Here is a 24,568-nt window from a genome sequence, read left to right as displayed (position 1 = left end):
TCCAGGGAATCCTGACCTAATGCAATTTTCCTAATCAGCCGAAAGACAATATTGGTTTCATTTTCAGGTACTTTTTTTATTGTTCCTCTAAAAATTGGAGATTACTGAAACACTGCTCCTCTTCCTAAATATTAAGAGAATGTATGTATTTAGACAATAGATGGCAGTGTTTCCACAAATTTTAATATTCCAGTGGTTCTTAGAGGAAGCTGAGTCCTCAGCTCTCCTGTAGCTTGCCGTGATCGTATAGTGGTTAGTACTCTGTGTTGTGGCCGCAGCAACCTCGGTTCGAATCCGAGTCACGGCAGGAGAGGAGAAGGCTTTTGGAAGAGAACAACTATGGTCTCAAGCTGTAGAGCATTCAGTCAACATTTTGCGGCCAGACTTACAATAATGAAAATCCGTAAAGCGGAAACCAGTGCAAATATTTTAAACGTTAGCAAGAGGACATATACACAGTAACTTTATTAATACAGTAATCCTGTTGCAAGTGTGTTGTGTGTGGGTTTTTTTATTTGCATTGACGGATAATACGATAAAACTGGAGTGTAGTGGGCATGTAATTATTATTAATTACAACTACTTAAGCTCTGCTTTGAGCAGCCTCGTCAAGTCTGCTTGCTTTTGAGCCTTGCCAGGGCTGTACAGTAATAACAACCCTGAATTATTTGGGAAGATGTGAGCAGTAGATGTGGAAATCCTGTTTAACCAGGCATGAATTGTTGTTAGGAGGTTGTTTTTCAGGATGACAGAGAGAAAATGAACTGTCCCTTATCAGTAATTGCAGGAAACATTTTGTTTCTATGATATGAACTGGCTGTAATTTAACTTTCCTGCATCACTGGATAATGTAAGGAGCCAGTTGTTGCTCAAAACGAAAATCTCAGAAGTGGGCATTTGGGTCTGATAAAGGGAATATTATAAGTAGACAATGGTGCTGAAGCAATAAATAATGTCCATATATGGTGAAACTTTTTTAATGACATTTTCCGAAAGACTGGGGTTTGTATTGTGAATGGCTAAATGCTGAATTAATGTGTGTAACATGGCTTTAACGGGCCTTTCTCCAGGACTTAAAAACATGAACAAAACAGCCAGAAAATGTCAAATATAAGTATGTTGTAATGAGGTTTTACTGCTCTAAAATTATAGCCCGCCATGTTTTAAGTAAGGGATCACTAGAAGGTACTTTTTAGTGCCTCTAACCCTTGTTTCATGGATGGCCTAGCAAAACCTCATTTGTGTTATTTATGTAATACTAAAAAATAAATAAATAAATAAAAATTTGTGCAGAGGGTAGGCACAAAATCTACTCAAGTTCTTTCAGAGTCAATGAATTCCTAGAAATAATAAATACCAACCCTTCCCCCCCAAAACCAAGCAAACAAACAAAAAAGAACAGTCTCTGATTATGGGCCCTAAAAGGTTGGCCCCAGATTATCAGGAACTAAGTGAAATGTGTTTATTGTCTCCTCCAAGTCTTATTTTCAAGACCATTTTCCACTCTGAGATTCATTCCTCTTCCTCCTGTGTTTTATTCCTCAACCCTGCACCTCCCCCCCCAAATACGTACTCCTCAGATTCTCCTGTAAGACCTAGCCTAGGCTGTGCATCAAGTCTGCAAGGCTTTCTCATCAGGTTGGCACTAATGCTTCTAAGCAGACAACAGAATTGTAGTCGTTCGTTAGTTAAAAGCAGCTTACAGAATAAGCCCATCCAAGGTTATTTGTAATTTTATTAAGATACTGAAAATTCAATAAATTAATACTTTGAGGAGGAAGATTGTAGGAGTCAGAACCGGGTGGTTGTAATAGAAACCCAACATGAACTGATATAACGAAAAAGAGAGGCATGTGCCCTGGCACGGGTACAGCTGGGCCTCAGGAATAATTAGAATCAGGTTATCAAACACGCCCAAGACACACCGTCTCCATTTCTTATCTCATATTTCTTTCTGAATGTTTCCTTTATCCTCTCTGTATGACAGGAAACATGGCAGCAAGCAGCAAGTCTTTTCTTTATGTCTTACAGCTTTGCCTGCAGCAGAAGATCCCCAGAGTTTCAGTACAAAAAATCCTGGGGAAAGATCTGATTGGCTTGGCTTTGGTCAGGTGTCCATCACTAGAGCAATCAGCTATGTCCATGGGTATAGAGTCATTGAGCATAAAGAAAGCCTTTGCCTTGTCTTGAGTCCAGTCCCTTACTGGAGGAATTGCCAGCCCTGGAGCTACCTCTATTGTCCCCCACAGAGGTTTTGTCACTGCATTACTAGAGCACACCATTTGGTGGGTGTCTACTTCTACAAACCCATGAGTTCAGTCCCCACGCTATTACATTTTCACTGCCCTGTGAAAAATGCTTCCCAAAGCAGTGGGGGTTCAGAATATGACAAGTAGCCTAGACTCAACTTGAAGCACAGGGGCACAGACAGAGGAACTGCTTGAATAATGGGAGCATCTCAGGTTCTCTCTCCTCTGTCTCCACCTAAAGGGGCCTCCCTGGGTGGCTACTCTCCCAGGATAGCCAGGAAGGAACCCCAAATCACCCTGACTCTGCCAACAAAAATCTGCATGGACTTGGGTAAGTTACCTAAACTCTTAGAGTAAAAAAAAAAAAAAAAAGTGGTGGTGGTGATAGAAACAGTACCACTTGAAGTGTCAGTGTGAGAATTCAAAGAATAAGGGACAAAGGAAATACACTTAGCACAGTGGCTCATAGAAGAAATGTAACACCGGCACCAAATAGTGACACAACATGTAATATTTATTCTTACTGGTCCAAGGCTACACATCACCCCCACCTGCCATCCAGTCTCCATTGGTAGAAACTCTAGAGCAAGAACTAGAAAAGGAACTTCTAGCCATGGGTTTCAGAAGAGGTTAAGGACAAAGCGATAGAGCAGACTCCAAATTGGGGCAGCACAGGCCAGGACCCACTTAGGGACCAGATCCTGCTCCAGGCTTGCAATCTCGGTTCACTCCCTCCTCACCTGGTTCTCATAACCCAAGGCCCTTGTATGGGGTTATAAAAAATCAGTGGTTGTTTTCATGAAAAATGTTTGTTGACATTGGGTTTCCTATCTGTCTTCTTGGCTGTTATTAAAATGTGTTGGCTTTTATTCTAAAACCAAATCTCTATCCAGTTAGTTTTCAGAAATGTTAAAGCTCAAATTATCAGAGGAAATGGATTCTAATTTTTAATTACATCAACTCTGAGACAATATCTACTTGAAACTTTTTAGAAGTATTTGACAAATATTTCAACAGACAACATTATTATTTCCATCCCGACATTGTCTATATTTTATTCAAAAGCCAGTGCTTCTTAATGAAAAGTCTTTATGAAAATCTGATATACTCTTTCAAAAATCATCTCTCCAAAAATGTCAACTATAAGGCACTTCAGGGCAAAAGTAAGCCATTGTCAAACTAGATTCCCTGACAACTTTTTAACATTAGTGATGAAACATTAAAGAACAAACGGAATCCACTCAAACACATCTGGTTTTGACCATGTGGCTTTGACCATATTGAAGTTTTCACCAATCGGTGACGTCATGCCCTGGATTTGTTCATTCAAGATTGTGAAATCATTTGCTCGTTGAAAAGTCAGGAAAGCTTTGTTTTCTTCTTTTCCCAGGTAAAGGCAAAAAAGGAGTCATAATTCATTGTATCAGTTACCGGTTGCCACTGAATTGACTCCAATGCATGGTGACCCCATGTGCGTCAGAGTAGAATTGGGCTGCATAGGGTTTTCAGTGGCTCATTTTTCAGAAGTAGATTGCCAGGCCTTTCTTTTGCGATGTCCACTCACCACCCAAACCCAAAAGTCGTGTCAACTCTGACCCATAGCAACCCTATAGTACAGGGTAGAGCTGCCCAATAAGGTTTCCAAGGCTGATTTCCAAGGCTGTAAATCTTTATGGAAGGAGATTGCCATGTCTTTCTCCCATGGAGCTGCTGGTGGGTTCGAACTGCTGACCTTTCGGTTAACAGCTGAGCACTTTAACCACTGTACCACCAGGGCTCCTTTGCATCACCCAGGGGATCCTGATAGAGAAGTCCCTCATACTGGTGCAGTTGAAGCGGCCCATTAGAGTTTGTTCGAGCAAAAAAATTTTACTTTGAGTAGCTGAATTAAAATTCCAGAACTATATATGCTTGCTTTATTAGCATAAACTATGGCTTTAGTTAAATGTCTCCTTCTTGTCCTCTACAATATAGTGGGGCAGAAGTATCTCCTTAATCTCCACCATTAACCTGCTGAATTAGAGAAGGTTCATATTTCAATATTTTCTATGAATATATTTTAGTGAGTTTTCATAAATAAAACAGTGTTTATTTTTCTGATCAAGTCATACATTGAACAACCAACACGTAAATTCATAAAATGAGTAGTTTCTTATTTAAAAATCAACATTTATTCCCTAATTACGATGAATGTAGTTTAAGGTAATTTTGTACAATAAAAATACCCTAACTCATTACAAATGATTTACTAAAACCAAATCTCAGCGGGTGGAATGGACTTTCAAGGAGCAGGGCCGAGTAGAGGAAATGGCTGGGTTTGTTGCCACTCATAGGAGTGGCAGCTGGTGGTGACTTGGAGGAAAGGAAGCACTTATGTACCAATGGCTGCCGCAATTTGATCGGCGGCGTCTGCACATTGAGAGATGGTATGTGGTTGTTTCTTTCTTCTGTAACTCAACCACGGGAAACATGAGACGCTGAAGGGTCTTCCAGGGCCCCTACCTGTTCTGAGAGTTGCTGTTTACCTCAACATCACCCTGAAGGGCTGAGGCTCTATGGCAGAGTCTCGAACCACGGGTCTTCCAGGGAAGTAACTGGCAGAGGAAAATTCCCACCAAAGCTGAATCAGAAAAACAGCTTTTCTAAAGAGACCTGGGTTCAAATCCCCTCTCTGCCACTCCTGACTGCATGACTTTGGATTTAACCTGTTTGTCCTTTGGTTCATTAGCAAAACGGGGACATTGAATGGGCTAGATAAGATGACATGTATCTATTGTCAATCCTGATGCCCAGTGCTTCTCTTCCCTTTCCTTCCCAGGAATCTTTGTTCTATGTTGTCTGTGTGGACTTCCCAGCATACAAAAGTCAACCAAAAAAAGAATGCCTTGGATTTGTCACTCTGATCAGCAGCAGATTTAACACACTCATGTCTTCACTTAAGCTCTGCCATTTCATTTCAGATCACGTTGCCATCAGAAAGGAGCACGAGTGTTTTCCAGCTTGTTTGATAATGAGCAGGAACTAGCAGGGAGGTCACAGTCAAGGAGGTGCCAAGATAAACAAATGGCCACTAGATGGCACTAGTTGTTGTTTTTAATCGAAGACAAAATTCAAACCCATTGCCATTGAGTTGATTCCACTCATAGTGACCCTATAAAACAAGGTAAGCGACCCCATAGAATTACCAAGGCTGTAAATCTTTATGGACGCAGACTGCCACATCTTTCTCCTGCGGAGTAGCTGGTTGGGCTTGAACCTCTGACCTTTCATTTACCAGCTGAGAGCTTAACCACAGTGCCACCAGAGCTCCTTAATCAAAGACCACTAAACCAAATCAAACTCTTTGCCGTTGAGTCGATTGTGATTCACAGTGACCCTGCAGGACAGAGTAGAACTGCTCCATAGGGTTTCTAAGGAGGAGCTGGTGGATTCAAACTGCCAACCTTTTGGTTAGCCGCTGAGCTCTTAACCAGTGCACCACCAGGGCTCCAATCAAAGACAAGTGGCTCCTTTTTCTTTCTTTCTTTCTCCATGGATTCTTGGCCCAGGATGTCAGTAACTGAGCTCCTAATCCCATCAGCACTCACTCCTCTGTTCTCTGAAATGATGTCCTGTTTTCAGCATATTGTCACCAACATCTGAAGAACAAACAGTCTCCACCTCCAACCTGGGGGAATTACCTCAACAGTGTTGTCTTTATCCAGAGGTGATTTTAAAAGAATATATTGTATTTGGATGTCAGCGTTCAAAGGCTTCGAGGCAGAAAATTCTATTTCAAAAGAAAGTGTGATTAATGAAGCCACATAAATCCTGTGAAGGCTGGAGCAATTTCAGAAATCACACCACACAAATCAAAGAGACGAGTGTTTCTACGTCCTCTCTCACTTTTTCCTGTTCTTATTTCCACATGATCTTATCCTTTCCTTCCCTCTCTTTCTCTTTTACACTTTCTCAAATTCATTTATCCCAAACGCCACAACAGGAGGGAACGCGATCAGAAATCCTAAATGTAACCAGCTTCAAGCTCCTGCCACAGCCATTTCTTCTCATTCATCCCCTGATAGAGCCAAAGACAGGATGGAGACTGTAGCCATCAACTCACATACCTCACTGAGTGCTTAAGCCAAACCTGTTGCTGTCGAGTTGATTCCGACTCAGTGACCCTATAGAGCAGAGTAGAACTGCCCCATAGGGTTTCCAAGGAACAGCCGGTGGATTTGAACTGCCGACCTTTTGGTTAACCACAGCACCACCAGGGCTCCCATGGAGTGCTTAGAGAACCTGAATCAATTCTAGAACTCCACGTGGCTCAGTCCTAAGTAAGGTGCCTTATTAAAGAAAAAGTAAAATTAAGAGTAATGTAGATCTTTAAAAAAGAGGTGGTGTGGGAATCTTAGACGCCGCCTCACTTAGAAACATATCCAAAAATCTCCTTTAGACGTATCTCTATCTCCCCCAGATCTCCCGCTTACAGCAGCTGCTAAGTACATCCCCTATTCTCCCCCGGCTCTCCTCCATCCACTTTTCTATTACCCTTCTCTGCTTCTACATCCTATTCATACTCCCTGCCCCAAGGAAACCAGGTTGCTCAATGGCTAGGCACTCAGCTGCTAACCAAAAGTTAGCCCTTCGAACCCTCCCAGCGGCTCTGCAGGAGAAAGAACTGGTCATCTGCTCCCATAAAGATTACAGCCTAGGAAACCCTATGGGGCAGTTCTACTCTGCCACATGGGATTGCTACGAGTTGAAGATCAACTGGATGGCACCTGACAATGACAGATCGAATCCATAAACTTGGGATCCCTACTCCCTGTTGTGCTCTGCACCCTGGAGGGGCCAGTCTCCTCAGCCCACTCTATGTCTGCTTCCAAGAATGAGCCCATTACCCAGAGTACGTTTACTAATGTTGACTGTCAAAGGAGCAGGTCTGCTTCTACCCTTGGGAGGAAGGAGGCACAGCAGAAGGGAAGAGAGGGGGAAAGGTCCTGAACACTCATGTATTGATGATGTATTTCTTTTCCTGATTTTCAAACTGCATCTCTTCGTTCCACAAATATTTATTGAGGATTTATTCCCTGAGGCAGTATATTGTACAGTATAGTACCATATTGTATAGTATAGTGTCACGTAGTATAATCTATTGGTTAAGCTTATGGGCTCTGGAGCCAGATTCCTGTGTTTAAATTCCAGCTCTACCAATTGGTTGCTTGGTGTCCTTGAATAAGTTACTTAGCTCCTCATGTCTCAGTTTATCTACATATAAAATTTGGATCATAATAGTATCTCCTGTTACAATAGGGTTGTTGTAAGGACTGAATTAGCTAGTATGGATAAAGCACTTAGAAGAATGTCTGACCCAGAGAAAGCAGTATGCAAGTATTCATTGTGACTATTATTATCATTATCATAATTATTATTGCAATCATCATATGCCAGGAATAATGGTAGGTAAAGAAAATCTAAAAGTGAACAAAACAGATAATGTCCTTGCCCTCATGGAGCTTTCAGTCTAATGGAGGAGACAGACAAGTCAACTGGTGCTTACAATTCAGTGTGGTAAGACTATGAAAAGGAAAGCCACAGGGATGAGCACGCATAGACAGGGGAGTCCCTGGGTGGTGCAAATGGTTAATATGCTTGGCTGCTAACCACAAGGTTGGAGGTTCAAGTCTACCCAGAGGTGCCTCAGAAGAAAAGCCTGGTGATCTACTTCCCAAAAATCAGCCATTGAAAATGGTACATAGCACAGTTCTACTCTGAAACGCATGGGGTCGCCATGAGCTGGAATCAAGTCAACAGCAACTTGGTTGGTTGGTTGGTTTCGGGAGTCTAAGAAAGACTTCCTTTTGCCAGTGAGACCCAAAAGGAGCCGAGGAGAAGTCTTTTCAGAGATAGCTGCCAAAACACTCATCTCTCTCAGCTCTTCTGGGAAGGGCACAAGCAGAATGAAGGGAACCTTGTTCCCATTTCTGCTGGAACCCTGTAGGGCTCCAGTGCAGTGAGACGGAAGAGAACTCAGCATCATTTCATAACGTGAGGGTTTGCATCTTCAGAAGCACTGAGAGGCTCCCAGGGCAGGAAAGAGCACAGTTTTTGAGTGAGTGTGACATGGCAAGGGGACATCACAAAGTGGTGATAGCAAACAAATAAAAATGGACTTATTTCTAAACACCCTCTTGGGTGCTCCCAGAAATACCCAGGTGCCCCTTCAGTTGGAGGGATGGCGAGGAGGGGGGCCAAAGCCTACGACATCTGGTAGGCTTAATGAGCCAACTGGGCCAGGAAAATGTAAAGACCTACAAGCATTGGAAAGGTAAGTTTTTCTTTTTCCTGTTTTTAAGGAATCAAAAAAATATGCAGTTAAATCAATCAGTAAATATATATTGAACACCCACACTTCATGAAGCACTCTAAATATAAAAAAAAAAAAAAAAAAAAAATTAGGAGAGGCAATAATGAAGACAAAAAATGCTCTCAAGGAACTTGCAGTGGAAAGAAGGAAATAGACATGCAAATTAATTCTATTATACTCTCAACAGAATATGTCATCGAAAAGGTATGAGAAAAACCTGGTGGGAATACAGAGGAGGGTATAGAAACTATACAGACAGGCCAACCTCTAGCTGGCCTATAGGGACTGCAATGGTAGAAGAAGATAAGAGTGCAGGGTGAAGGCAGGGAGAAGAAAGGCATTTAGAGATTATCAAGATTATCAAAATAGGAATAGAAGGCTCTGCTTTTCTTTAAGCCAAAACTTGTCATATAAAGATGAAGACTTCTTGAGTCACAGTTCGGGAGGGTTTGGCAACATTCAGAGACAGGATCACTCCTTCATTCTCCCCTCCAATGCCACTGTCATCTCCAAGGAAAGAAAGGCAGAGAAAAAAGAAAGTAGTGGAATATGGATGAAGGAGGTAAAGAAGAAAGGACATTGTACCTCTGAAGAAAGATGGCTGCCACCTCATTCTCCAAGGAAGCCTCATTTTTCTTCCTTTAATCAAAAAGAAAAAAAAAAAATTTTTTTTTCTAATAAAAAAGAATACCCGGATTCCCCCATACAGCATCTCCTAAAATGCAGAGATTGAGCATACGTCATTTATTCATTCATTCATTCATTTCTAACTACTAACAGTTTTTGAAATTTTATTATATTACGTTCTCTTCTCTGTGTTGGGGACAGAAACAAATGCAGCTATACTGCTGCAGTCAAGTAGCTCCTGGTTCAGTAGGAAAGACAGCAAGGTAAACCAGTAATTATCATACCACACATAAGTATTTGAATGCGCTATGGCTATCCTGCAGTTTGAAGTAAAACAAGTCCCTGGAGAATAGGTGGCCCTGTATAAGCTTTTCTAAATATGAAAAGAAGAAGGGGGGAGTGATGTAGCAACATCTGAAATTTTAATCACCCTACACCTCAGATATGCAGAGAAATTATAGTCTTGTTATGTTGTTTATTATTAATCTGACCTTTCTTATAAGCCCCATTCTCTCAGGGGTGGAAGGGATTGATTAACTAAATGTCCAATTCAGTTAAATTTTCATCCAGTCCTTGAATGTAAATATGCCCTATAAGTAACGCTTAGTATTTCCATATAGTAGTTCAATCTCAATTATTTCTGGCCCTTTCTGCAAATTCTCTATAAGATGGCATCTGGCACATGGCTGGGGGAGGGGCAGGGCTTGCTTGAGCTTGTGGCCAAGTGAGGAGTCTCTATAACTCCCATGCCTATTGCCATTGAGTCAATTCTGACTCATAGTGACCCTATAAGAAAGAGTAGAAGTGCCCCATAGGGTTTCTAAGGAGCGGCTGGTGGATTCGAACTGCCGACCTTTTGGTTAACAACCGTAGCTCTTAACCACTACACCCTTTATTCCTGTTCAACCTAGATGCTGAGGTGAGGGCTGGCGAGCCTTGTGCTCTGGCTTTCCTTACCTTTGTCAGGACCTACTGGCCCTTCCTAGCTAGTTCAGTCTCATTCTAGCTCTCTCTCTGATGCTAAGTGTCCCCTTAAGGCTCTGCTGCGTGAACTCTCTGGTCCCATAAAAAACTTCAGCTGCTTTCAAGTCGATTCCAACTCACAACAACCCCATGTGTGTCACATTAGAATTGCACTGCGTGGCTTTTTCATGGCTGTGAAGGAGATCGCAAGTAATCTACAGGCCTTTCTTCCAAGGTGTCTCTGGGTTGTTTCAAACAGCCAACCTTAGCCCAGCACTTAACCCTTTGTGCCACCCATGGAAAGCTCACTGGCTCTCAATTCATCTGCCTTCTGAGTGCTATGAGAATGTTAGGGTGTCTTGCATACCATATAGAAACCTAGAGCAGATCCCAGCACTTGCTCTGCCTGTCCAGGCTGCAGGCTTCAGCCCAAGGCTCCTAGATTGGAACTGGGATACTTGAGCACTTTCATTCTTATCCAGTATTTCTCCCTGTTCTCTAGACCAAGGCCCTAAGTGGGGAAATTGGTAAAGATATTATGAATTCATTCTCCACTCTCTCCCTAATTGACCCCAGTTCTGCCTGCACTGGCAAGTCCTGCCTCCTCTTCCTACCTAGATGTCCCTTACATAAAATTCTACCTGGCCTTGCAGACGTAGACCCAGATATATCAACTTGGAGTGAAAGAAATTTGGAAAATCTTCTCCCTCTCCATAAAGCCTGCCTTTCTTGTCTATTGTCTTACTCAGGGTGCCAAATACCCGCCCTACTCTGCTCCTGAGTCAATAAGCCCCCCATCTCAGGTCTCTGAGAGACTGCAGTGGAACAATGATTTCTGAAGGAAATTAAATTCGTGCCTTTAAGATCTCCAAAGAGAATATCAGTTTTAAGATAATAGTCTTGCATTTCTTTGTTTTCTAATTGGGTAGTCCAAGGAATGTCGTTCTCCAGGTTGCCTCTGGGTAAATGATGGCAAGTGTTCGAAGCTCAAATAAATTCAGGGAATGCCGAGTTCAACAAAACAAAATTAAATAGGTTTATTTAATGTGAAACCATGAGAGCCTTTCGTATGCCAGTGTAATATGTGAATCCTGGTATGCTGTGTCTCCCAAACTTATCTGATCATGGAACACTTTTTAAACACCTCCTGGAAACAGTGTTCTGTACAATGCAGAAATGGAAGGCACTGCAAATGTTTTGTCCCTAGAATCAGTCCCTAGAATCTCTGTCCTTCCACCCTTCTTCACTAAATCAGCAAAGTGTCTAAGGCAAATTGTTTCCGTATCTGATTTGTTTCCCAACTGAACCCTTCCTTTCTTCCTCCAGATGCTATGCTTACAAACATGTTTTTAACTAAAACTGCCATTTCATCAGGGCCATGAGCGCGAAGTACCTGGGAGCTAGACACTTGGAAAAACTGTAACTTAAAAGTGTTTGTCCCCCAAAGAACCAACAAGCATAAACTGCCAATGCCAAAACGAAAGACAACCGCCAGTTGCCACTGGGTCAACTCCAACTCGTGATGACTCTACGTGTGTCGGAATAGAGCTGCACTCCACAGGGTTTTCAGTGACTGATTTTCAGAAGTAGGTCACCAGGCCTTTCTTCCGAAGTGCTTCTAGGTAGACTTGAACCTCTAACCACTTAGTTAGCAGCCAGGCATGTGAACCATCTGCACCATGTGGGAGACTAAATTCCCGGGCTTCTCTGGGAATTCACCAGTGGAAATACATGCTGGCCTCTGTTGCCCCTGTGAAAAATGGGGAGTGGATAGCGATGGCTCATGGTTAAGGAATGCAAAATCAAGATCTCATGACTTTCGATATAAAAATACCCGTGGTGTAAGATTACTGTACTGTTCCACACAATCCAAAAGAATGCAAATATTCCCTGCATGGCCTGAACAAGGAAAACAGAATCTGAATAGACAGAACATGGGATCAACAGGAAAGTTTTGGCTAAACTGCTCTTCAGAGAACGTAATGATCTTAAAATAGGTTCCCTAGAAGGGGCATTGCCAAAGGAAAAATAATCAGATCTCAAGGGATACAGATGAGTTTCTCGGGAGGACAATGATGGATGAGAGGAAATGGCAAGAGAAAAACCACTGACGGCCAGGATAATGGGCCCAGTGACCCTTTTACCTTCCCCAAACTTTTCTTCTGTCCTTGTATAAACAGAGAAGAGGCCTGTCCAACATGCAAAGTAAAAACGAGTAAAAAATTGGTATGTCATGTGCAACCACATGTGGACTGAAAGTATAATTCATAAAGGAGAAAAAAGCAGTCCTGTGGTACAGGTCTCTGTGTCAGAGGGATTGATTCACACGTGAAGCTTTAGTCTGAGAAAACATCCTGAGCACACAGGAAAACAGCAGGGAGTTCCTGGACCCCAGGAGAATCTGATGTTACTGGCCACTCTGTGCTTGCATGAACTGGAGGCATAAAACATCCTTAAGAATGAAGCAGGAGAATACTTTTTGCCTCAGCTACATTGCCACTCCTGCCCTCTCAGGCGTTTCCTCAAAGCAGAACATGACTGATGCATTATTTTCCAAGTCAATCAATCAAAACTAGTATCAGTAGCACTTTTTAAATTAAATTGCACAGTATTGCTATTGGCATGTAGGCACTTCTGTTCCTTACGAAGGGGTCAATGGAGATACAAATGGTTATTTTAGTTGTCACGAGTCCGTATTGCTCATAAAAAATAAAAAACAAAACCAAAAAACCTTCCCATATCAAGGCTACCATGACTAAGAATCCAGAATTATGGAAACACCTCACTTTCCTCTAGACTTTATGAGGGCTGATTCTGTGAGCATCATTGTTTTAAATGGATAGTTTTCTCCCCACATTTTTCCGGGAACAATGGTCATTTCTACTTCCTCCCCACAGCACAGGGGTCTGGCAGGGCTGGGAAACACAATTCTCTCACTCGCCTTGGCCATGGAGGTAGTCCATGAACTCCAAAACCAAACCCGTTGCCATCGAGTCGATTCCAACTCATAGCGACCCTATAGATCAGAGCAGGCCTGCCCCATAGAGTTTGAACTTGAACTGCCGGACCTTGAACTGCCAAACTTTTGGTTAGCAGCTGTAGTGCTTAACCACTACACGACCAGGGTTTCTTCTTCTTCCATGAACTCAGGCTGGGCCAATTTAGTACCCTATCCTTCTAGCCAAAGTGATTAGTCCAAGGTGTGGGGACATGGTCTGTGTTGAGCCAATCAGAATCCTTCCTTGGCATGTTTTGAACTGAAGGCGAGAGGACATATCTGCAGAGTTGCCTTTCTAGTGTTTGGTTTTTATAATTAGTCCATTAATGGGTTTATAGCCCCTTAGCCTGTAAACTTCCTTGCTGTCTTGATTTTAAACTAGTTCAAGCTGGATGTGTATCTCATGTATTTGAAAGATCCCCAGCTAATACAGGGACCTTCCTTAAAAAAACCCATTGCTGTCAAGTCAATGCTGACTCACAGGGACCTTGGAAGAATGAAAAAGGAGTCTTATTACAGCTAGAGGAAACCCTGGTGGCATAGTGGTTAAGTGCTATGGCTGTTAACCAAGAGGTCGGCAGTTCAAATCCACCAGGCACCCTTGGAAACTCTATAGGGCAGTTCTACTCTGAGATTAGGGTTGTTAAGAATTGGAATTGACTCGATGGCAGTGGGTTTGGGTTTTTTGTTTGTTTGTTTGTTTTAATAGCTATAACAGTCTCTACAAGAATGTTGACAGAAGGCATACTAAGTGCCAGACTGGAAGTACAGGAGTGAGTAAACATAGACTCTGTTGACACCCAAGAGGATTATGGCCTAGTAAGAAGAGCATTGAATGATTGCTAATACTTAATAAATGTTGAGGGTTTGGCGTTCTTTAAGGAACAGTAACAAATAACTAGAGGCCCAATGCCTGGGAAGGGGCTTCTCATCCATCCACAATGAAGTGATATTTAGGGTGGGACCTGAAGATTGGTAGGGCTTAGTCTCATTTTCATAGACCAAGGTTTCCTTTGCCATTTTAAACCCGTGTGGCATGATGGCTACTTAAGTTTTAAAATTTCTTCTTTGTTTTTCCCACTAATTGAGCTAACACCAGCTGCTTATTGAATAGTACTGATAGGAATAGAATGAGTATTTCTATGCTTTTCATACTACCTGTAACATTGTTGTTGTTAGTTGCCTTCAAGTCAATTCCTACTCATGGCAACCCCATGTGTGTAAAGGCTGCTCCATAGAGTTTTCAAGGCTGTGCCCTTTCTAAAGCAGATCACCAGGCCTGTTTTCCAAGGCACCTCTGTGTGGGTTTGAGTCACCATCCTTTCGGCTAGTAGTTGAGCACTTATCATTTGTGCCACCTAGGGACTCCTCCTCTAACATTACCATGTAGCAAATACTTAAGAGAAAAATTTAACCTGAATAAAAAGTATCCCACAAGAAAAAAAAAAGAGCAATTCTAATTTTTCTCCAATGAATTACCTTTGGAGTCCTAAGTACTTAAATTCTGAATTATGTATAAATTTTTACTTAATAAAAAAATCACAAAAATGTTTAAAAAATTGGGTACAGTTTGGCCTAAGGAATATGTGTTTTTGTTGAATGTGAACTCTAAACTGAGTATCAAAATGAATCTGTGTTGTTTTTGTTAGGTGCCATTGAGTCAGTTCCGACTCATAGCAATCCTATGTACAACAGAATGAAACACTGCCCAGTCCTGCGCCACCCTCACAATCATTGCTATGTTTGAGCCCATTATTGCAGCCACTGTGTCAATCCATCTTGTTGAGGGTCTTTCTCTTTTTTGCCAACCCTCTACTTTACCAAGGATGATGTCCTTCTCCAGGGACTGGCCTCTTCTGATAACATGTCCAGAGTACGTGGGATGAAGTCTCGTCATCCTCGCTTCTAAGGAGCACTCTGGCTGTACTTCTTCCAAGACAGATTTATTCATTCTTTTGATAGTCCATGGTATATTCAATATTGTCATTCTAATATTCATTAGTAGTTTGTGCTGCTATGCAAATCCTGGGCCAATCCTGGTGTAGTATCCCTTGCTTTGTAGAATGTTTCCAATTGTGATGGCTCCACTGTCCATTGGATCATCCCAGGCATTTTACATTTGTCAATTGTCATTTGGGTGCAGATATTATAACTCCTATTGAAAGCTCATCTTCTTAACTACTTCAGCGGAACAGCTAATCCTATTTTCAATTTTTATAATGTACACTTTGCATTCCTCTTCCGTCGCTTAAATTCCAAGTAGTTTTTGACATTTTATTTCCTAAAGAAACGTATTCACTCTTTGAAATCAGAGATTAGGTTTTCTATCCTTCTTCAGCCTTTCTCTACCAGGCTCCAAGACATCTCATCCAATAATATTGGTAATTATTTAAGAAATATTTATTGAGCCCTTAACATGTACTGGACACTGTTCTCTTTAATAATAATTTGGAAAATAAATGTTCATTTCAATTGGTGTGATTGTTGTTTGTCTAATTTAGCATTTGGATAAGAATTGTCATTGGGGGGAGAGAGAAAAGAAGGAAGGGAAGAAGGGAGGGAGGGAAGGTGGGAGGAAGGAAGGAGGGAGGGAGAAAGGGAGGGAGGGAAGGAGGGAGGGAGGGAGGGAGGGAGGGAGGGAGGGAGGGAGGAAGGAAGGAAGGAAGGAAGGAAGGAAGGAAGGAAGGAAGGAAGGAAGGAAGGAAGGAAGGAAAGGGACATGTTTCTCTATATTTATAAATGCAACAATTATTCATATAGTCTAAAATGCCTTTTTTGTGTAAGACCCAGAGTTTGAAAATTGTGTGATAGTATGCTTCAACAGAACAGTTCACGGAAGGATGTGGAGAGGAAATCAGTGCAATTACTTGTAATTAATATCAGACCAAATTAAAAACGAAAAAAAAATATTGGCTTACTTTTAGTGATGCTATTGTTGAACTGCCATCTAAAAAAGGCTTATATAATTAGTGGAAGCATGTTAATTGAATTATCGCAATTAAGTCAGCCTTGGGTTAAGAGAGTCCCTTCTGATTGACGAGATGGTGGTAATTCCATAACCCATTCTCCCTGGTAGAAAGTTTCAGGATTGTGTCTCATCCTGCCCCTTGGTACTTTTAGCTATAGTGTAGCCAAATCTTGATTTCTCTGGTGTTAATTATCCAATTTGTGGGTTTTCTGGGCCCTCGGATTCTTTTCCTCTTTCTACGTGGTTACCAGATTGCCACCGATGGGTAGGCTGGAGCCATGAAGAGGCCATGCAAATTCCATCTGTTATTTGTACTATCAAATAAGTTCACCAGTAAAAGACAAGGTGTGGGAAGAAATAAAAATATTTGGGGTGGGGGGAGGTTGATGTAGAGAAAGTGATTATCTTAGTTTTTTCTTAAATAATGTCATTGTTAATTAAAGGTTTGAGAAAAGACTGAAGCAGGAGTTGACATGAGTTTGGGGGCTATTTGGGGATTATAATTTTCCATATTAACTCCTTTTTTATAGATGCTTTAGAATGGGCCGGAGTCCCTGGGTGGTGAAAACAGTTAATAGCTGCTAACCAAAGGGAAGCTCAAGTCTACCCAGAGTCACCACAGAAGAAAGGCCTGGATATCTACATTAGAAATATCAGCCATTGAAAACTCTGTGGAGTACAGTTTTACTCCGATACACGTGCGGTCATCACGAGCTGGAGTCGCCGACAGCTGGTACTGGTGGAGTGGCCTAGCAGCGTGTAGATTAGATCATGTTCCTGACCTGACATTAATCAACAAAGTAGCCTTGGGATATCTCCTTGCTCTCTCCAGGACTAAATTTACTCTATAAAATGAGATTTCCACGGTTCCTTTTAACTCCAGAATTCTACACTTTTTGATCTATTCACTAAGTCACTGCTATGTTTTCTTGGGTTTTTCATGTGGGTTGTTTAGCCTCGTACGTCCTGTGGTGAGAAACCTGCATGGGTAAAATGCATGCAACCACGCAAACTGATGTGAAATGTAGCTTATTCCACTTAGGACTCTCTATTTGTCTTTACTGTAGTGGCTTGTGTGCTGCTAAGATGCTGGAAGCTATGCCACCATTATTTTAAATACCAGAAAGCTCACTCATGATGGACAAATTTCAGTGGAGCTTCAAGACTAAGATGGGCTAGGAAGAAAGATGACAATCTACTTCTGAAAATCAGCCAGTGCAAATCCTAAGGATCACAGAACATTGCCCCAGACTTTGACTCACTTTGGATGTGTCATCAGGAGGGTCCTGTTACTGGAGAAGGACATCAAGCTTGGTAAAGTGGAGGGCCAGCAAAGGCAAAGGAAACCTTCAGTGAGATGGATTGACACAATGGCCGCAACAATGGGCTTAAACATGCCAACGATCATGAAAATGGCAGAGGACCGGACAGTGTTTTGTTCTGTTGTAATAAGGTGGCCATGAGTCGGAGGCGACTCAACAGCGGCTAACAGCGAGGTAGAAGTTGGAGCTGTAGACTCCTCCAGAAAAAGAGGAAGAAAACCCATCAGGGAAGAAGAGATGGGAGGACCACACTGAAAAGTCTGAAAACAGCAGCTCTGAGGAAGTTCTATGAGCAGGGCCGGCTACATAACCTGCAAGGCCCGAAGCAAAATGAAGATGGGGGCCCCTTGGTCAAAAGTTATTAAGAATTTCAAAATGGCTACCGCAGAGCATAAAACCAAACACGTAGCTCTTCTAAGAGCAGTCACAGACCCATGAAGACTGCGTTGTCTGTGGACCATGCTGGTGGGTATTAATCCTGCTTTCCAGGGGTTGAAATCACAGTGACCTGCTTCCCTAGGTCCCTGAATCTACAGAGCTCACTACAAGTCAAGTCTGCTTTTCATTCAGTGCTTTTCTTGCTTGCTTTTTTTTTTTTTTTAACAGAGCTGCTAGCTGTATAAATATTTTACAGTTCCCCTATGAAAAGTTTCCAAGGGGCCCATGTTGAGGAAAAAAATCTTTGAAAGGATTTTTTCCATGGCAATTAAAACTTTCAAAGCACCGAAAGCTCCCCAGTCCAACTTTAGTGCAATAAACCTCGATTTTTTTTGCCCTGTTTGGATGGCTCTGGGTCTGAAAATAGGCCAGCCCCTTTGTTTGGTGACTTTGTGGGCTGCCCATAGACATTTGGAATTTAAATTCATTAGAGAGATGGCTGAGCTGTGGATGGAAACAGCGGAAGGTTTAGAAATGCTGTGACGAAGAAACTGTAACCCACGACTTCCTCTATCTCATTTATGGGGGTAAGATGACGACTATAAATCAACCTAAAAATCATTTTGGCTCCCTAGATGAAGTCAAATGTACACTCTGACTTATGCATATACCATTTTTAGTTAACGCACCAATAAAAATAATTGTGCAAGCCTAAGTCTGGAAGTGTTCCCAGCGTTTATGACAAAACTTAATAAAGCCAGGCGCATTGAATGTAATAAGGGAATTTTATTGAAATGAAATTAGTCCTTCATGTATCCACATTTTCCTCAGATTTCTTGGACTTCATGCGAGAGCTCTCTTGGGGACCCAGATAGGGTCCTGCAAAGATTCAAATGCAGTACGGAAAGGCTCAGAGTTCAGGCTTCGGCTGTAATGGGTAGCCTGGTGCACCCTGAGCCTGCGAGGCAGCAAACCACACACACTTTGCCCGGGAATCCCTTACTCTCTTAACCCAGGGTCTGCGCAGCAGAAATACTGTTGTGGTTTAACTCAGAACATGGGACTCCTGGAGAGGAAGGGAGGGGGTGGGGACTCATTGTAATTCTATTAACAGCCGTATGTGCCAGAGACCTATTATGTAATTTCCCAGGGGGACCAGCGTGGCAGCCGCCATTGTATATGTCCATACCGTTGAGTCGCTTGACTGTATGTAGGGATGAAAGCCAGGTCTGTGAGATGCTTTTTTGGCTCAAAGGAGGAGGCAATATTTGTGCATTTGGAAAGTAACTTGTCCTTGATTTAGGGTTGGAAGAGGGGTGATGGTGTTCATGGGGAGATTTGAATAAAGGAATTCAAGTTCTGAAAAAGGTGATACTGTGTTTTTGATAGTCCTCAAACTTTGATGTGTACACAAACACTTCCTGGGGTGCTTGTTAAAAACAACATATTCCTGGGCCCCACCCTAAGAAATTGAATTCCTCATACCTGTAGCTGGACCTAGAAATCTGCATTTGAGACAATACCCCAGAAAATGAAGGTGGTCCACAGATCTCTGTTTAAAAAATTATTATCAGGTCAGTCATCAACAACAATAAACAAACTTCGATGTATTTAACAAATGTTTGTTTTTTGAGATATTACTATGTGCCTCTGAGCATAGGGGAAGGTCTTCCAGTCCAACTCCTTCATTACATTTAGGCCGCCATCCTGATAGCTGTCTAGCCTATCTTTGATATTTTGACAGATATTTCACTGCATCTTTTCGTGGCCTGTTTCAGTGCTTCATTGCCGTTACTGTTGAGACTTTTCCTTAGATTTATCCAAATTCCTCCTTGCAGAAATTTGAGCCTATCTTCCCCTGTTCTGTCCTCAGAGGGTTGGGGAATATTTCGTTGGTTTTTTTTTTTTTTTTTTTAACTTTTATTGAGCTTCAAGTGAACGTTTACAAATCAAGTTAGACTGTCACATATAAGTTTCTATAAACCTTACTCCGTACTCCCACTTGCTCTCCCCCTAATGAGTCAGCCCTTCCAGTCTCTCCTTTCGTGACAATTTTGCCAGCTTCCAACTCTCTCTATCCTCCCATCCCCCCTCCAGACAGGCGATGCCAACACAGTCTCAAGTGTCCACCTGATACAAATAGCTCACTCTTCATCAGCATCTCTCTCCTACCCACTGTCCAGTCCCTTCCATGTCTGATGAGTTGTCTTCGGGAATGGTTCCTGTCCTGGGCCAACAGAAGGTTTGGGGACCATGACCACCAGGATTCCTCTAGTCTCAGTCAGACCATTAAGTGTGGTCTTTTTGTGAGAATTTGGGGTCTGCATCCCCCTGATCTCCTGCTCCCTCAGGGGTTCTCTGTTGTGCTCCCTGTTAGGGCAGTCATCGGTTGTGGCCGGGCACCATCTAGTTCTTCTGGTCTCAGGATGATGTAAGTCTCTGGTTCATGTGGCCCTTTCCGTCTCTTGGGCTCATAGTTATTGTGTGACCTTGGTGTTCTTCATTCTCCTTTGATCCAGGTGGGTTGAGACCAATTGATGCATCTTAGATGGCCGCTTGTTAGCATTTACGACCCCAGATGCCACATATCAAAGTGGGATGCAGAATGTTTTCATAATAGAATTATTTTGCCAATTAACTTAGAAGTCCCCTTTAACCATGGTCCCCAAACCCCTGCCTTGCTCCGCTGACCTTTGAAGCTTTCAGTTTATCCCGGAACCTTCTTTGCTTTTGGCCCAGTCCAGTTGAACTGACCTTCCATGTATTGAGTATTGTCCTTCCCTTCACCTAAAGTAGTTCTTATCTACTAACTAATCAGTAAAAAACCCTCTCCCACCCTCCCTCCCTCCCCACCTCGTAACCACAAAAGTAAGTGTTCTTCTCAGTTTATACTATTTCTCAAGATCTTATAATAGTGGTCTTATACAATATTTGTCCTTTGGCCTCTGACTAATTTCGCTCAGCATAATGCCTTCCAGGTTCCTCCATGTTATGAAATGTTTCACAGATTCGTCACTGTTCCTTATCGATGGGTAGTATTCCATTGTGTGAATATACCACAATTTATTTATCCATTCATCTGTTGATGGACACCTTAGTTGCTTCCAGCTTTTTGCTATTGTAAACAGAGCTGCAATAAACATGGGTGTGCATATATCTGTTTGTGTGAAGGCTCTTATTTCTCTAGGGTATATTCCAAGGAGTGGGATTTCTGGGTTGTATGGTAGTTCTATTTCTAACTGTTTAAGATAACGCCAGATAGATTTCCAAAGTGGTTGTACCATTTTACATTCCCACCAGCCGTGTCTAAGAGTTCCAATCTCTCCGCAGCCTCTCCAACATTTATTATTTTGTGTTTTTTGGATTAATGCCAGCCTTGCTGGAGTGAGATGGAATCTCATTGTAGTTTTAATTTGCATTTCTCTAATGGCTAATGATAAAAAAAAAAAAAAAATTTTTTTTTTTTTAATAGAGAGCATTTTCTCATGTATCTGTTAGCTGCCTGAATAACTTCTTTAGTAAAGTGAGTGTTCATATCCTTTGCCCACTTCTTGATTGGGTTGTTTGTCTTTTTGTGGTTGAGTTTTGACAGAATCATATAGATTTTAGAGATCAGGTGCTGGTCGGAGATGTCATAGCTGAAAATTCTTTCCCAGTCTGTAAGTGGTCTTTTTACTCTTTTGGTGAAGTCTTTAGATGAGCATAGGTGTTTGATTTTCAGGAGCTCCCAGTTATCTGGTTTCTCTTCGTCATTTTTGGTAATGTTTTGTATTCTGTTTATGCCTTGTATTAGGGCTCCTAATGTTGTCCCTATTTTTTCTTCCATGATCTTTATCGTTTTAGTCTTTATGTTTAGGTCTTTGATCCACTTGGAGTTAGTTTTTGTGCATGGTGTGAGGTATGGGTCCTGTTTCATTTTTTTTGCAAATGGATATCCAGTTATGCCAGCACCATTTGTTAAAAAGACTATCTTTTCCCCAATTAACTGGCACTGGGCCTTTGTCAAATATCAGCTGCTCATATGTGGATGGATTTATATCTGGGTTCTCAATTCTGTTCCATTGGTCTATGTGTCTGTTGTTGTACCAGTACCAGGCTGTTTTGACTACTGTGGCTGTATAATAGGTTCTGAAGTCAGGTAGAGTGAGGCCTCCCACTTTCTTCTTCTTTTTCAGTAATGCTTTACTTATCCAAGGCTTCTTTCCCTTCCATATGAAGTTGGTGATTTGTTTCTCCATCACATTAAAAAATGACATTGGAATTTGGATCAGAAGTGCATTGTATGTATAGATGGCTTTTGGTAGAATAGACATTTTTACTATGTTAAGTCTTCCTATCCATGAGCAAGGTATGTTTTTCCACTTAAGTAGGTGCTTTTTAGCTTCTTGTAGTAGTACTTTGTAGTTTTCTTTGTATAGGTCTTTTACATCTTTGGTAAGATTTATTCCTAAGTATTTTATCTTCTTGGGGGCTACTGTGAATGGTATTGATTTGGTTATTTCCTCTTCGATGTTCTTTTTGTTGATGTAGAGGAATCCAAGTGATTTTTGTATGTTTATCTTATAACCTGAGACTCTGCTAAACTCTTCTATTCATTTCAGTAGTTTTCTGGAGTATTCCTTAGGGTTTTCTGTGTATAAGATCATGTCATCTGCAAATAGAGATAATTTTACTTCCTCCTTGCCAATCCTGATGCCCTTTATTTCTTTGTCTAGCCTAATTGCTCTGGCTAGGACCTCTAGCACAATGTTGAATAAGAGCGGTGATAAAGGGCATCCTTGTCTGGTTCCTGTTCTTAAGGGAAATGCTTTCAAGCTCTCTCCATTTAGAGTGATGTTGGCTGTTGGCTTTGTATAAATGCCCTTTATTATGTTGAGGAATTTTCCTTCAATTCCTATTTTGGTGAGAGTTTTTATCATAAACGGGTGTTGGACTTTGTCAAATGCTGCATCAATTGATAAGATCATATGGTTTTTGTCTTTTGTTTTATTTATATGGTGGATTACATTAATGGTTTTTCTAATATTAAACCAGCCTTGCATACCTGGTATAAATCCCACTTGGTCATGGTGGATTATTTTTTTGATATGTTGTTGAATTCTATTGGCTAGAATTTTGTTGAGGATTTTTGCATCTATGTTCATGAGGGATATAGGTCTGTAATTTTCTTTTTTTTGTGATGTCTTTACCTGGTTTTGGTATCAGGGAAATGGTGGCTTCATAGAATGAGTTAGGTAGTATTCCGTCATTTTCTATGCTTTGAAATACCTTTAGTAGTAGTGGTGTTAACTCTTCTCTGAAAGTTTGGTAGAACTCTGCATTAAAGCCATCCGGGCCAGGGTTTTTTTTTTTGTTGGGAGTTTTTTGATTACCGTTTCAATCTCTTTTTTTGTTATGGGCCTATTTAGTTGTTCTACTTCTGATTGTGTTAGTTTAGGTAGGTAGTGTTTTCCTAGGAATTCATCCATTTCTTCTAGGTTTGCAAATTTGTTAGAGTACAATTTTTCGTAATAATCTGATATGATTCTTTTAATTTCAGTTGGGTCTGTTGTGATGTGGCCCATCTCGTTTCTTATTCAGGTTATTTGTTTCCTTTCCTGTATTTCTTTAGTCAGTCTGGCCAATGGTTTATCAATTTTGTTAATTTTTTCAGAGAACCAGCTTTTGGCTTTGTTAATTCTTTCAATTGTTTTTCTATTCTCTAATTCATTTAGTTCAGCTCTAATTTTTATTATTTGTTTTCTTCTGGTGCCTAATGGATTCTTTTGTTGCTCACTTTCTATTTGTTCAAGTTGTAGGAACAGTTCTTACAACTTGGCTCTTTCTTCTTTTTGTATGTGTGCATTTATCGATATAAATTGACCTCTGAGCACTGCTTTTGCTGTGTCCCAGAGGTTTTGATAGGAAGTATTTTCATTCTTGGTTGGTGTTTTGATAATATATATATATATATATTTTTTTTTTACATATTAAAGGAGGTTAGAGTCCACAGCCTCCTCTACCTTGAAACCAGAAGAACCAGATGGTGCCCGGCTACCACTACCAAACATTCTTATCACAGACACAATAGATGGATCCTGACAGATAGGCTGAAAATGTGGAACAGAACTTCAAATTCTCAAAAAATCGTGGCTTACTAGACCTGTTGAGGTTGCAGGAGTCCCCAAGACTATTGCCCTGAGTTACTCTTCAAACCTTGAATCAGTACTATCCCGGAAGTCACCTTTAATCTAAGTAGCAATTTAGCTCAAAAAGTAAAGACTGTCACCTTTGAGTATTACATTCTTTTAAAAAATTATTTGTATAAAACCAAATGGACAACAGCTATTTTAGAGCATGTAAGAGAAGGTTGTGAGGCAGGAAGTAAGTCAATGGGATTGAAACAACTAGAACAGAAATAATGAGAATGTTGACACAATGTGAAGAATGTAACCAATGTCATTGATCATTATGTCTAGAAACTGCTGAATGGGAGCAGGTTTTGCTGTGTATATTTTCACAAAATATAAAATAAAATATTTTAAATAAATAAATACACACGTACATAAAGGAGGTTAGAGTTAACACCCTAGAAATCCACAAGGTAGGTAGATTTGCTTGTGGCTCAGGGACTGATTTCCATCCCTAAGGCCCCAAACCGGTATGACTAAGGATGGCTGACTCAGTCCTGGACCTGACGCATCAATACTTCCCCACTGCCCTCCCCAAAGC

General features: G+C 41.3%; 1 non-coding gene across 1 annotated transcript; it reads left to right on the top strand.

The window, feature by feature from the left end:
- Positions 1 to 235: 235 nt before the first annotated feature.
- On the top strand, positions 236 to 307 carry TRNAH-GUG (transfer RNA histidin (anticodon GUG)). The gene has a single exon. It is a non-coding gene; the product is annotated as a tRNA-His (tRNA).
- Positions 308 to 24,568: the final 24,261 nt, after the last annotated feature.

Source organism: Elephas maximus, chromosome 9 (genome assembly GCF_024166365.1).
Source record: "Elephas maximus indicus isolate mEleMax1 chromosome 9, mEleMax1 primary haplotype, whole genome shotgun sequence".
In the NCBI taxonomy this organism is placed as follows: Eukaryota; Metazoa; Chordata; class Mammalia; order Proboscidea; family Elephantidae; genus Elephas; species Elephas maximus.
The sequence above is the reverse complement of the archived record's forward strand: the minus strand, read 5'-3'. Positions and strand labels throughout refer to the sequence as shown.